Source organism: Lissotriton helveticus, chromosome 1_1 (assembly GCF_964261635.1).
Source record: "Lissotriton helveticus chromosome 1_1, aLisHel1.1, whole genome shotgun sequence".
Taxonomy (NCBI): Eukaryota; Metazoa; Chordata; class Amphibia; order Caudata; family Salamandridae; genus Lissotriton; species Lissotriton helveticus.
In genome coordinates, this window is record NC_136057.1 from 1059539286 (window position 1) to 1059555012 (window position 15727).

The window sequence follows — 15727 nt, forward strand, 5'->3', positions numbered from 1 at the left end:
CTGGTCAGGGAGAACTAGGGCAGTCATGAGAGGGCTAATCCGGTTTGCAATCAGTTTGGCTAATATTTTGGCATCGACATTTATAAGTGAGAGGGGTCTGTATGAGTCGCATTGTGTTGTCGGTTACCCGGGCATTGGAATGAAGATTATGAGTGCTTCCCTCATTGTCTGAGGCAGGATACCTGTCTCTCGAGCATCTTCAAAGACCTGCCTCAGTATTGGGATAAGTAAGTGGCAATAGATTTTGTATAATTCGTCCGGTAGGCCGACATGGCCAGGGTCTTTCCTGATTGCAGCTGCATGATAGCCGCTATAATCTCTTCATCTTCGTGATGTAAAAGGAGGAATTCCCATTGCGTGTCCCCCAGCCAAGCAATCGCTGTGTCGTCGTAAAAGGGGGTAAGTCGGCGGGGTGTGTCCTGCTTGACGTGTATAAGTTTTTGTAAAAGGTTTGAAAGGTTGCAGCAACCTCAGGGGTATTTCGGTGTATTTGCCCTTCTGCGTCCGCAATCTCAAGTACAGTGTTAGAGAATCTGGGTGGGCGAATTAGAGCCACAAGCGCCTTTCCGGGTCTCTCTCCCTCTCCATAGTGGCGCGTCTGGTGATATTTCCCCCTAAATTTACACTCTCGTTCCGCTGTCTCTTGATAGTCAGAGAGCAGGTCTGGCAAGTGCGATTGCAATTCTGGGGTGGGAGTGCTCTGTATCAGAGCTTCTGTTTGTTTGAGCTCGGCCTCTAGTTTACGGAGCGTTGAGCGAATATCTTTCAGAATTCCTCCCGCTTTAGCAAAACATATACCGCGCACGGGGACCTTGAAGGCCTTCCATATGGAAGAGTACTGCGTGACTGAGTGTTCGTTGCAGGGGAAGAAGTTCTCAATCTTCTGCTCTAGTTCAGATTTAAAAACAGGGTCTAAAAAAATCTGCAGGGGTAAAAGCCAGGACAAGTACGGAGCCTCTTCGTGATGCAGCGTGAGTGTCATGCGCACAGGCGAGTGGTCAGAGTATGTGCGGGGGAGGTGAGAGGCCCAGGATAGCCATGGTATCAGTCCCCATGAGAGAATCCACTTATCGAGTCTTGACCAGGAGGAGTGGGCAGTGGAAAAGCAGGAGCCCTCCCTGTCGTGGGGATGTAGTGTGTGCCAAGCGTCAATGAGGCCAGTCAGTGAGGATTTGATTAAGGGTGCGGTGCGTCTTGGTGTAGTGGGGGTGTGTGGATGTGATTGGTCCAGGACCGGGTCTAAAGTAACATTAAAGTCTCCTCCCCATATTATGTGGGATGAGTCAATGGCCAGGATTTGCGGGGGTCTCCCAGTCCCCTCACGATCCAGGTAAGAAAGTTGTATTTGGGTGGGCTAGTTCGGTCCGTCATGGGCAATTGTCAACAAAGCAGTCAGTCTTCGTGTGATGTCTGCCACGTAGGGTATCAGAACAGGTCATAACAATGGTCGGTCATGTCCGTAAGAAGTGGCATAAAACAACTCCATCCCCCTATCCCCACCCACATCAGCAGCCTAATCCTGCTGTGTCGCAGTTCCCTCCGCAACCCCAGGTCCATGTGCCTTACTCTCCCAACAGGGGAGAGTGAAGGCAGAGTCATGTATGTGCTAAACTAGAACAATGTGGGCATTTCCCCAGTGGGTAGCATCTATAGGGGAAACCAGAAACCCCCTGCATCGGCGAGGGTACTCGGGGGATATGGAAGGTGGGTCTCAGCTGTCCCAATAGTGTTATCAAAGTCCGCCAGCAAAGAGAGGGCCAGTGCCATACTGGGAGAGAGCTCAGTGGGTTATCGTCAGCATTCCAGCAGGAGACCTGCGAGAAGTTCAGCATCGAGTAGAAAAAGGAGCATCACTCCTGTCAATCACAAATGAAGTCCAAGGTGGGAGCCCCGGTGCTGGGAAAGTGTATCATTCTACATCGGACGTGCTACCAGCACCACCTGATTGATTGAGGGAGGAGGCGTGCCCCGCAGTCTCTCTGGACAGAGTTTTTATGAAGTCATACACATGCTGTGGGTTGGTGAAGAAGTGGTATTTCCCCAGGTGAGTGACCTTTAGGCGCACCGGATAAAGCATGGAGTAAGCAATGTTCAATTGCTGAAGCTTTTTCTTCACAGTGATGAACTTGTGCCGGCCTTCCTCAACAGCCATAGTAAAGTCTGGGTATAGGGAGACTTCATTGTTCTCGAAGAGCACCTTTCCTCACTCCCTGGCCAGGTGGAGCGCAGCATCCCGGTCCCTGTAGTTGAGGAGTCTTGTCACGATGGGACCAGATGGGGCACCAGGGAACGGGCGAGGGGAGAGAGCGCGATGTGCCCGCTCGAGAATAAAGACAGGCGAGAAGGCGTCTCTCCTAAAGGTAGTGGTCAGCATGTGCTCCACAAACTCCTCCATTTCGCCCATGGCAGCGGATTCCGGCACTCCTAGGATCCGCAGGTTGTTTCTCCTCGAGCGGGATTCAAGGTCTTCGTTCTTTGCGGCAATGACCTTCAGGATCCTCTCCATATCCAGTGTTCCGTACCTTCTTGAAGTAGAGATGTCTTCCAGGTCAGAGATACGGCGCTCGGTCTCCTTAATGCGCTCCTCATGGTTGTCAATTTTATGGGTGAGGGCATCCAGCCGAGCGTTCATAGTGTAGAATACGTCTCTGGGGTTGCCTACTGGTCCGTCGGGATGAGGGAGAGGATCCACTGCAAAATCAGGGTAGAAAGCAGCAATAGTCTTGCACCTGTGCGGGTGGGGGACGAGCCTAACAAGCTAGTAATGTCAAGGACAGTAGGTCACAGTTTGTCTGGGTGTTGTAGGCCGTAGCGTACCAGGGATGATGCATAGAGTGGAGGAGCAAAGTGAGCAGCCGTGGCCTGTGGTTCAATTGTTCCCCCAGATGGTTGAGCAGTCCCAACGCAGGAGGAGACAAGATGCGGAGAGCAAGTGTAGTCAGCGGAGAAAGGCACTGGCAGTGGGCCTCAGATGGGGCTCAGCAATGAAGTGTCTTATGCAATAGCATCAAGGAAGGCCAAGGTTCCCTGAGAAGGCCGAGGGCAAGGCCACTGTCGACAGGGCACACGCACTAGGTGAAAAGGAGAAGGCTGGGGGTGGTGATGGGAACGGGCCCGTTTCGTGATTCCTGCTTCTTACAGCGCAAAGAGTCAGGTGCACTGCGTCGCAGGTCCGCCCCGTCCGGGACCAGCACAGGGCCCCAGGGTCGTGGAGCACAGGTGCGGCCCCCATGTGGATTTCACAGTCTCACTTGCTTGGCAGGGCTGCAGCGTGGTGTGCACCAGAGTGAGGGAGTGCAGAGTTCTTCGCCCCAGGGTCCCACAAGAGGGGGCAGAGCAGGCGCATGGATTGGCACAAGCGGGGATGAAGCAGCGTAGCGGTGACCAGCGGAGCATAGGTTGGCCTCGGGGGCTCACTTACAGGCACTGGTCCCTCCGATCGCTGGGTCAGGCAGTGCGGGCGGCGAGGCCCCTGGACAGTTACCCACAGCCCCGGTCAGTCTCCAGAGCCGACGCAGTCACAGAGGAAGCGATGCAGGTCAAGCTAGTAGCACACACAGGGGAGAGATGTTCTCCAGGCACCAGCGCGATCCGTCGCACAGACATCTCTCCCGCACCAGGACCCTGCCAAAGCCTCAGGTCGGATGGGCGGTTCTCTCCAGTTGCGGCAGCGCCAGGCCCAGGAGGGCAGCACTGCTCTCTGTTGTTCAAGGCCACCACCCCGGTGTCGCAAGTGACGGTGCAGCTGTAGACAGTCACCCGGGTAAATGCTATCCGGGAGGGCAGCCTGTCGCAGTAGGTGATGGGGCGGCTCGTTTCGCTCCGACCGCAGCTCCGACAGTCGTGGGACTAGATGAGAGCTGCAGTCGCCATTTTAGGCCAGCCACCACGGCGCTCTCCAGATAAGCAGACCTTGTATGGGAAGGATGGCGACAGCACCAGACAGCAGATGGCTTCCTCTCTACATCGGCATCATTTGCAGCGGTGTGGGGCAGGTGGAGACCAGGATACGTGATGGATAGTGCCCCAAGCAGCAGGAGCCTCACGTAAGTGTGGCCATCTTGCTTGGCGCAGTCTAGCACCCCCTCGGAGATGTTAAAACTTAAAACTCAAGCAGAGGAGAGCAGGAAAGCTCTCGCATTGGAAGAGAAATAGCTTCTCTTTGCTCATGAGTTAAGCATGAGGGTACTGGACATTAAGGGTAGATAAGCAGAGTCCAGTGTGATTGGTGGCAGCTCACAGCCAAAGCCAAGTGTGGATGAGTACAAGAGTGCACTGGAGGATTGGGCAGTGTTCAGCATGGTAAATGATTTGGAGGGAGATTTGGCCCCAGGGGAGCCTAGGTTCAGAAATTATTTTCCAGGATTGCGCCACCCCGGGTTAGGGTGTGGGATCCTTCCTTCCCGGGAGCCTGCATGAGAACTGGACCCCTGGTCATGGGCCCAGGGGCCTCAAGGGGCCACAGAGAGGGAAGAAGGGCCAGGTGGTGTGAGGGGATCCTAGAGTAGGGAGGAGGGGTTGCTGGCTACCCCTTTGTCTCCAAAGAAGAGGAGGCAGAGTGGATCAGCAGCACCACCCAGGAAACTCCATAGACAAGAACCCTTATGTCAAATATGATAACCTGTCCTTAGGATCTGCTTCTGAAGTTGGCTACCCTAACATTAAAGTCCCATCCAGGGCTGCACAACTTGTTTACATGATGGCCTTAGGTTTGTGTGCCTTCAGCCGATATAGGTATAACATGATTAACAACACTAAAATTCAGGCTGTCTAGAGACCTCTAGTAACAACATGTGGTAATGCAACATAGTGCACCCAGCACTGTATATTCCTATCCAGAAACTTCTAGTAACTACCTGTGGTAGTGCATCATAGATCACCCTGCGCTGACAGTGGCTGATAATGTGATGGATGGCTATACACTTATAAGGTCTCAAAGGCAAGACCTTTTGGCTATGCCAATGCTTGTTTTATAAAGAAAATGCATGTGAGGGGTCCTTCCCCCCTCGCAGCCCCAGGGACCACCACCTACCTGGGGCTAATTATCTTAAACGCAGGGGGCCACGCAGCCCCTCTATGGAGCCCCAGGCACCGCCACCTACCCGGGGCTCCTGCCAAGCCATAGCAAACTCTGGTCTGCTTCATGGAAGCGAGAGCTGGAAAAATGCTCTAGGTTCCATGTAGCAGAGCAGAATTGCTTTTGAGCTGAGGGAGCTGCATGCCAAACTGGGCCAGGGAAGAGGGGGCATGCAGTCCATAAATAAATAAATAAATGACTGGCTGGGCCTCGTGGGATGTTGTCCCTGTGGCCGCAATCAGCCTCGGGTGGGAGGGACGAGCATCCCTCCTCCCGTTTTATAACTATTAAAACAAATGTGTCAGGGGATGGGGTCCCCAGGACCCAAAAGGCTAAACGGACGGGGGCCACACAGTTCCCTTTCCTAAAATTTTCAAAAAACATCGGAAGGCGGCAACTCGCTGGAGGCCCCGCCACCTTTCTCCACAACTCTTCAAATGCACCTCCTGGAGTGTTTTTGTTTTGGGGATGAAGTACCCATCACTGATGGGAGTCCTTAGGGGCCAACTAGCTCACCCGTTACATCCAGTATGCCCCACACAGTAGGGTTGCTGATAGGTGGCAGGAGACCACATCCTTTTTTCTACCACTCGGCAAACGCACCTCCTGGTGCACTACCGGTTGGGGGATGAAGTCCACTTTACTCCAGAGGGACATTAGGGGCCAAGAAGCCCTCTGGGTAGCGCCTGTAAGTCCTATGGAGTTGGAATTCTTGAGAGCTGGTTGGAGGCCCAGCCCCTTTTCTCCACCACTCTGCAAACATGACAGCTAGTTAAAAAACCTTAGAAATTCACTGAAAAAAAGAAGGTTACAGGGACATTATTGTTAGGAATCAGCATTTTAAAAAAACTTTAGAAATTCACTAAAAACCCACTGGTCTCGGGGACGTTATAGTTCGGAATTAGCATTAAAAAACCTTAAAATCCAAGGAAAAAACACAGGTTACAGGAACGTTATAGTTAGTCTGACATTTCACTCGTGCACAACTAGAGAAATTCAGCCGTTATAGCTAGCTGAGCTAACTATAACTCACGCCCACGCCATGCACTGCTGATGAAGTGTCACTTATTTCATCACTCATGGCATAGCAGTACAAATGGTCACATTTTTTACAACTGTCTCTTTCTTCAAATAATGTACTTTGCCTTGCCAGCAAAAAGATTTGCCTGAGGATAACTAAGCATGATGTGATAAGGGGATGGGAATTTCCCTCTCGACCTTTTCAGATTACACACATTTAGAGATAACATTTTTAATGCTCGCACCACTTTGCACATGATTTGAAGAAAGAGACAAAAAAGTTTCAGACTGCTGTTCAAATGTTTACCAGATATGCCTTCATTAGCGGATATTGAAGAACAAATGCAGTACCATGGACACAATTATGCTGTATAGACATTTGTACTGCTATGCTGATAAAACATTTAATTAAATCAATGGTGCATTATGGTTACAGAAAGATATTGACATCATCCTGACTCATGTGAGAGCAACACGCATACAAGATAGGCCTGGGCATTGAACTCTGCTCCTTTCACGGATTTTGCTGAGTTTTCTACACTCCACACTCTTCGAAGTGCAAGAAAACCCTGCTTCGCGTAGTGCAGCAGAGTTTTTTACCCACTTGCAAACTGTAAGTTCGTGAGCGCGAACTGCCGCTTGGGTAGAATTTCTACCCGAACAGCAGAAAGACCAGCGAGAACAACAGTTCACACTACACCACGCCACTTGCGCAACTTGTGGAACTTCGCTGAGTTTTTTTGTAACTTCGTGAAGTTCCGAATAGCAAAACTCAGTGAACTACTCCCAGGCCTAATAAAAGAGCACGTAGTTATGTAATTTGCAAACATTTCTCACCTGTGAACAAGGCTCATGGAAGCCGAAAAACGTGAGGAGTACAAGAACGAGAGTGCACTGTTTCTTAGGAGGAATATAAATGCATGTTGTCTCTGAAATTGGGCACAGCACTTTTTTTGTTTCATATATATATGGTCGGTGCCTCGGCCGAAATGGGTCTCAATGACTGTTTTTACCGGATTAAACATGATGGTTTAATTTGATCCTAGACTGCGTCAGAGCTTGTTTAATTTCAAACTGGTTTTGGAGGGAATATATATAATATCTATCTATCTATCTATCTATCTATCTATCTATTTATCTATCTATCTATCTATCTATCTATCTATCTATCTATCTATCTATCTATCTATCTATCTATCTATCTATCTATCTATCTATCTATCTATCTATCTATCTATCTATCTATCTATCTATCTATCTAACTATCTATCTATCTATCTATCTATCTATCTATCTATCTATCTATCTATCTATCTATCTATCTATCAGTCTGTCTGTCTGTCTGTCTGTCTGTCTGTCTCTCTGTCTGTCTGTCTGTCTGTCTGTCTATCTATCTATCTATCTATCTATCTATCTATCTATCTATCTATTTATCTATCTATCTATCTACCTATAAACATCTATATATATATATATATATATATATATATAGATATTTGTATTTATATATATATATATATATATATATATATATATATATATATATATATATATATATATATATATATATATATATATATATATATGTATAGTCTCTCCACCTCCTCGAGTTAGCCGGGGCACTGTTGCAGCGGTAACCACAATATATTGTGGTCGCTATATTGTTTGTAGGCTCTAGGCACCTGCTGTTCCCACCGCCCCATGAAGAGGTTGGCATAACTGGGAGCAAAGCAGGTGCCCATAGCAGTCCCCTGTTTTTTGTCTGTTAAAAGTAAGTCTCATTGAAAATAAAAACATTTTCAAGACAAAACTTGATCATCAGCAATATCATTTTGTTATGTTGCAGGAAAGAGACAGAACGTGATTTAAAAAAAAAGTTTGCACACCTGGATACCATCAACATGCTTGATATCAATAAAAAAATCTTCTTGCCAGACCTAATCCTTGATTTTGTTTAAGAAATCTTTGCTATCCTGTATGCCTACAAACAATATAGCAAACCCATTATATTGTGGTTACATTATATTGACGATCTTTTTATCATTTGGTTAGGCAGTCAGAAAAACGCAATTCATTTTGTTTCACTTCTTAATAGAAATGAGGTCAATCTCTGATTTAAAGGCAATATGAGTGACACTTGTATTGAATTCTTGGATTTGCAGATAGAGGTGGTGAATGGACAAATAACATCTAGACTTTTTCGAAAGAAACTGCAGGGAATACCCTTCTTCATGCAGAGAGTGGACACACAAAGGTATTAATTCAAAGTATACCATATGGTGAGTTCCTCCGGGCTCGAAGGAACTGCAGTTCAAACATAGATTTTTGATAATGAATGTGAGTGTATGACTACCAGCTTTCTTAACAGAGGCTATACGGCCAGGTCGATTAAGGTTGCACAAGAAAAAGCGGAAAATCTTCAAAGGGATGAGCTACTAGCTCCCACAAATAGTGCCAGTAAAGGAGAGGATAACATCATCAGATATGTAACCATCTACAATGCGGGTTCACCAGAGTTGAAGAAATGTCTCAAAAAGACTGGAAAATTTTGAAAACTGAGCCAACTTTGGAGGGGGTGTTGAAAGATTGTCCTAACATCTCATTTAGAAAAGCTAACTCTCTTAAGGATAGACTTTATACTAATGAAACCACACTCACTAAACCTATAAGCTCAGGTATCCAAGGTTTCTGTACTTGCATGTCTTGCAACGCGTGCAAATATAGTTCCAATGTCAAAAAAGTTTGGTGCCCACTAACTAACACAGAAAGATATATACAAAAATATTTGACTTGTCTCTCTGACTTCTGTGTGTATGTGCTAATGTGCCCATGCTCTAAGCAGTATGTTGACAGCACAATGTTTTCTGCAAAGAAACGTGTGTTGGAACATATGTGGGAAATTCAAAATAAAGGCAAGGGGTACCTAGTGGCATGCCACTTTGAAGAATCCCAGAAGAGCAATCGAAATCTGTTGCGCTTTTTTGTTATTGATCAAGTCCCTGCAAATATCCGGGGTAGGGATAGGATTCATTGGCTTCGCCAGCTAGAATAAGAATATATCTTGGAGCTAGACACTAAAATTCAACGAGGGCTGAATTCTGAAGAGGAATTATCTTGGTTTCTGGGTGACTGAGTTTATTTACTGTTTGGGGATCTTAAATAACAGAAATTGTTGTATCATATTCCTTAACAGATGATTCAATTGTCAAATTTCTCCTCTGTTGTTCTCTTCCTTTTTCTTATGCTTTTATGCTGATTGATTTCAAGAGGTTGCTGTTAGACACTATCTGTATCCGTAATTTTTTTTAAAATATTTTAAACTGCACTGTCCCTGTTTATGTCATCACATTTGCACTGTTTTATTTAGTTTTTTTCGTAATACTGTAAGTAACGATTAGGCCATGATATCTGACTTTTTACCCCCTTTTTTGTAGGTGGCAAGACAGTATTGATATAAGAGCAGTATGAAGCTATTCCTGTTTTATTGTCAGATCGAGACTATAAGAATTAGGGTAAAGAACTATTGGATGTATGAGCGGTGGTAATAGCAATGGATTAACAGCTAGGGATTGTCTCTATTAGCTGTCTATGACTGGTTGATATGCCCACTTGGGCGTTATAGGGTTACATATCTCTCTTTATTTTGACGTGTGGACTAACCCATTTATCTACACACAAACTATCTCTATATGCTATAGTTGATTATGACGGATAGAGACATGCCCTTACTCAGATAAATTAAGGGAATAATTACGGCAATACACATAATACTATTTTGTTGTTATTGTTATGAATCTCATACTGTCCATTATTCAGCCACTTGGCTGTTTTATACCGCGTAGATAAGACACAATAACAAGACTAAAAATTATTAAAAACCTTTAAAACTTTTATTAGACAAAGATTGGGAAATATGTCATAATTTGCCAAATTGCATGTTGGTTCTATGGGAGGCTGGAATGTCTGCCCATCTAACTAATAAGGTAGAATAGGAGGTAAGTCTGTGTTTGAATAATTATGGGTAAACTGACAAAGTGTTCATGTTCATGTTTATGAATTGTTACCCATAGAATGAGTAATCTCTTGGATGAGGATGCTATGTTGAAGAAACAGAGATGGGGTAATTTTTCAAATTTTCTATAACAAACATCAAACTTTCCTAAATGTATGTTGAAAATAATTATGATTGCAGCAAAATCATTATGGCTATTATGCTTATAAACCCACTATAAAATGGCGGATCTCTAGCAGACATTGATGTTACCCTTTGACTTGTTGTCCTCTTTTTATGTTGTCTATCAATTGATGTTGTACGTGAATTTGTGTGTATACGAGCGCAGAAAAAAAGCAATGAATTTACTGGTGAGCAAGACGTGTTGACACCGAAACGCGTTGGGTTTTTTCCGGCTTGGTTCTGTAAATAAAAACTGTGCCCAAGCACTTTTGAATCTGTGTTTCATTTCAGCGGAAGGAGTGTGCATGTACAATTTTGTACGTGGTGATTTGTATATATATTCAGGCTCAGAGTAACGAAATTACCAGCACTCCCGGGAACAGTTAAACCCCAAACTTTATTGGGTCAAACAAACACAACAAGACGCGTTTCGGCAAACGCCTTTGTCAATAGTGGCGGGCACTGGTTGAAAGCAAAATTTAAATACCATATCAAACATACATCAACAAAGGACACTGAACTTCCTTCAGTCACTCGGTGTCCGCCATATTTAAACATGCAAATTTGCAAACTGGTGTGAGTGCAATCCCGCACTGAATGGGCAATCCCACCCTGAATGGGCATCAACACATACCAACATGTTCTCAATCACGTCATTGAATATTTGATGTGAGAATTGATCTTGAAAATATGCAGCCCTGAATGGGCATTACAGGTTCAGATTTTAACCCACAAATGGGCAAAACCCTCATGACAGAAATCAATCTCTATCGCTTCCAATAGCAAATCTTATATTCTGGGCACTTTCAGTATACCACCCTGAATGATTCCTCACACGTGGATTCAAGCTTGTACTTTTTCACAATTAGAGCACCTCATCATACTACTTGATGTCACAAAATACATAATCCCCATTATACAACAGGTCGCACATCCTACAACCCAATTCTTATAAGTGGATCGACATTTCCTACCCGCTGCTCAAACCCTTCAGCATTTATGTTTGATTGTCAATGATATGCCTGGACTCCAGTCTGCAGACCTGCAGTTGCCTATCTCCCCCTCTCACATGGGTAGGTACATCATCAATACAAAAGAGTCGCAACAGATCCCTGTTACTTTCATGGTATGCCTCAAAGTGTCAAGCCACCGGATATGTAACATCCTTATTGGCAATGGCTCTAAGATGTTCCAAATTACACACCTTCATTTAGTGCATGGTACTGCCAATATACCTCAAGTCACACGGACATACCAAACAGTACACTGTGTGGCTAGTATTACAGTTCATGAATTTTTTGAATCTTTTTGATTTTTCTAGACCTGGCACCTCATAGGTTAGAACCTTGTTGCTGTTCGTGCATGCCCTACACTTAGAACAAATGAAAAAGCCAACTATTTTTTCAAAGGCAGATGGTCTACTCTCTGAGGCATAGTGACTCTGGACTAGATAATCTCTTAATGTCCTCGCTCTCCTGGATGACATTAAAGATGCTTTTCGGAAAGTGTTCCCTAAAGATGCGGTTGGATTTCAAGATAAACCAATTCCTACTCAATGCCCTCCTGATATCATTACAGTCCCTCGAATAGTCTGTGACTATCCTGAAATTGTTCCAGGCTTTTTCCCTCTCACTTCTTCCCCTAGTTGATGTCTCATCACTGATTAGTTAAAGTCTCGATTTCACATCCACTTTGGTATTCGCCTGATTGAGAGTCTCTCTATGATACCCCCTCACCTCGAACCTTTGCATACTCTCTTTAGCTGCTGCTTGGAAATCGCAATCCCGTGTGCAATTCCTTTTTATCCTTAGCAGCTTGCCATAAGGAATACTGGTAATAGTTTTTTCCAAATGACAACTGCTAGCATGTAGCAGGGAATTCCCTGCAGTTGGTTTGCGGTACAAAGATGTCAACAGTCTGCCTTTCGCAGGGAATACTGTGAGATCAAGATGTGCACAGTCCGCTTCCACAGGTAATACTGTGAGATCAAGGACATTCACATATGTCCTGCTAATCCCACCTGAAAATCTGAGGTTTAGGTAATTTCTGATAAGCACTTCCAAATATTCACTAGCCGATTGCTCCATACGCCTAAAGACAATGAACAAATTATCTATCTGTCAGCTCATGACCTGACAGATCCATTCCTCATTGCTCTCTGCCCAGGCCACCCGTTTCTCCAAAAAGCCAACAAAGAGGTTTGCGTAACTGGTGGCAAAGCAGGTGCCCATAGCAGTACCACATATTTGCCTAAAAAGTAATATTATTACACAGACAGAAGCCCACAAACTCAATCAGCATACTGTTGTACTCAACCAATGTTATTGATCGTTATCCCAAAAAGTGGTTCTAAGCTTCGAGTCCCTTCTTATGCTCGATACTGGTATAAAAACTTGAGCTATCCAGTGTCATCATCACTAGGTCATCTTCCCAGACAAAGTTTTCCATCTGCTTTAAAAAATCCTTTGTGTCCTTGACATAAGTGACCAATTGCGCAACAAACCCAAATAGAAAATGGTCTACAAATCTGGACATGTTCACCATCAGGCTGCCCAAAGATGAGACTATTGGGCGACCGGGGGGCATGTTGCATTTTTATGTATCTTAGGGAGGTGATAAAAAGTTGGAAGACGCGGGTATTTACACTCTAAAAAGGCATACTCCTCCTTCTCCATCATGCCGCCATGGTACCACTTATTAAGAAGTGTTCGATAGACCCCAATGCTATTATCAAGTTCTTTCCATGCAATCTTCACATAGCTCAACTTGTCACTGAGTTGTTTTAAAGCCTCCTTCTTATAGTACTCCGCAGTCAGCTGCACCAGATTTCCACCTTTATCAGAAAGCTTGCAGACGATAGTGTGATCTTCTTGCAAGCTCCTAATTGCCTTCCTCTGTTCTTCAGTTATGTTGCTTATAGGGTGACCAACCGTCCGTAAATTTCACGGACTGTCCGTGAATATACCATAATGTCGGTTGTCCGTGAAGGAAGTTTCCACGGATGGCATTTGTCCGTAATTTTAGCCTTGGTGCTAAAGGACAAGTATTTTCAGAAGTTGAGAAGGCCCAGCAGAAGGGAGGGGGCCTCCTGTGAAGTGATTCAGCGGGAGGGGAGGCCAGGGGGCCGGGCTTCTTAAAAGAAATGGAAATGCGGGCAAGTAGTTAATCTGCACATGTAAAGGTAGCTTAAATGCAAAATGGGTGTTAATTGCTAGAGTTCCTGTTATGCTGCGTGAAGTGAAACATTTCTTATTTCTGCTGTAACTGCAAATGCGGGAGCTTATCTCGAAATGTTTGCTATATTGGCTCACTGCCAATGCCCCCTTCATTCATCTCTCTTACCTGCTTCTTGTGGCTGTCTTGAGTTTCTCGGTTTGGATGTCCTACTTTAAATGAGGCAATGCAGTGATATGTTGTGAACGTGAATGCAAGAAGGCCTGCTATCTCACAGATGTTTTATACTAAGAAAAGCAACAAAAAAAGCTCTATTGTTTTAAAGCAAGTCACAAGCATAACAGATTAGGACACATACACAATTTTGAAACACCTGAGATGCGATAGGTTTACAGAAGTGCTGCTTTCTTTACATATTTAGTTCTGCATCTAAAAGGTAATGCAAAACACGTTTCACTATCAAGTGCCATTTCTCTACCTGTGGATCCAATATATTTGTCTGCCCCATGAGCTGCATATCCATTTTATAGTTTGCCTACCATTTCACAATTGCATGTAAAACTACTGTCAACATTTGCTTCTTGCATTAATCGTTCCCCAAGTTGTCCTATCACTAAAGGTTTCAGCAAATCCCACTGGCCAAAATAGCTTCAAGATCAAGGTAGTATAGCAGGGCGTTTATCTCAACAATTAGGATGAAAGAGAGTACTGTAAGTGGAATTCTTTGGGGAAATGGTGCAAGGTTGATTGTAAGAAGATGTTTGTAAAAGTTTCATTGCAAAATATTAAGGAGGATGCTTTTATCAATTCTTTTATTTTGATAACCGTCATTGCCTAAAAGGTGCTAGCTTTGCCATTACCTAGAGCTTCAGCATTCTTAAATCCTATGAAATACAACAAATAGACCTGCACAGTTGCGCAAAGCTGCGCGCATACTGAACAAGCACTGGCATAGCCAATAGGTCTCGCTTCTGGGACCTTCTAAGTAATTAGTTATGCAGCAGAATATTCTCTTGGTGCAACAACACCAACTGTTGCAGGGTTAAACACTTATAAACAGTCCTCCCTGACAGTGACGCTCAGCAGGATGGCCCCGCCCTAACGGTTGGAATACAATGACAAGGGAGAAAGGAGGGATGAAAAATAATTTGTAAGTGTGAGATACAGAGGCAGAAGTGTAAGGTGGTGGTATAAAGAGGTATGAGCGTATGAGCGTATTGAAGTAAAGGAAAGTGGAGATTTAGAAAAACAAAATCAGGGGAACACATTTTCCCCCTTGACTTCTATTGAAGCAGAGGCAATTTCAGGCAGGAGACCGCTAAAATGAAATCACATTTTGCTTTAAGAATCAGGAGTCTACCGCCTGAAGCGGGTCGATTGGCATGTATGTAGGAGGTGAAATCAAGACCAGGCAGCTTTGGTATCCTTAACTCCAGCATTTGAAAAACTTTGGGCCCCTGATTTCATTGTTTCAATTTCAGCACTAGGCCCAGGGGCGTGGGTGCAGTTCGTGATTTGGGCTCTACTTTAATGTGAAAAGGTTGGTGGTTGCTTGAGTGAGTGAAATGACTGAAGTGTAGGTGTGTGAGTGAAAGGGGGATTAGAAGGATGATGGATACAATTGTGGATGGATTGATAAGTGAAAGAATGGATGAATGAAAGGGAAGGTAGGTGGATGAAAGGGTGAATGTGTGGATGAATAGATGGATGAAAGGGTGGATGGGTAAGTAAACAAATGGATGCAAGGATGGATGAGTGAAAGGGAGAGTGGGTGAGAGTGGATGAGTGAAAGGGAGGGTGGGTGGGAATGGATGAGTGAAAGGGAGGGTGGGTGGGAATGGATGAGTGAAAGGGAGGGTGGGTGGGAATAGATGAGTGAAAGGGTGGATGGTTGAGTGAAAGGATGGATGGCCGAGTAAAAGAGGTTCGATGGATGGGATGAGTGAAAGGGTGGATGGATGAGCAAAAGGGTGGATGAATGAAAATATGGCTGAATGAGTGAAAGGATGGATGAATGAAAGGGTAAATAAATGAGTGAAAGGGAGGGTGAATGGAAGAATTAAAGGGTGGATGGATGATTAAAAGAATGGATGGATGAGTGGAAGGGAGGGTGGATGGATGAGTGACAGCACGGATGAGTGAGTGGATGGGTGTATTAAAGGGTAAATGGATGGATGAGTGGTTGGGTGGAAGGATGAGAGGAAGGATGGATGATAGGATTGCTGAGTGAAAGGGTAGGTGGATGAGTTAAAGGGAAGATGGCTAGAGTACAAGGATGAATG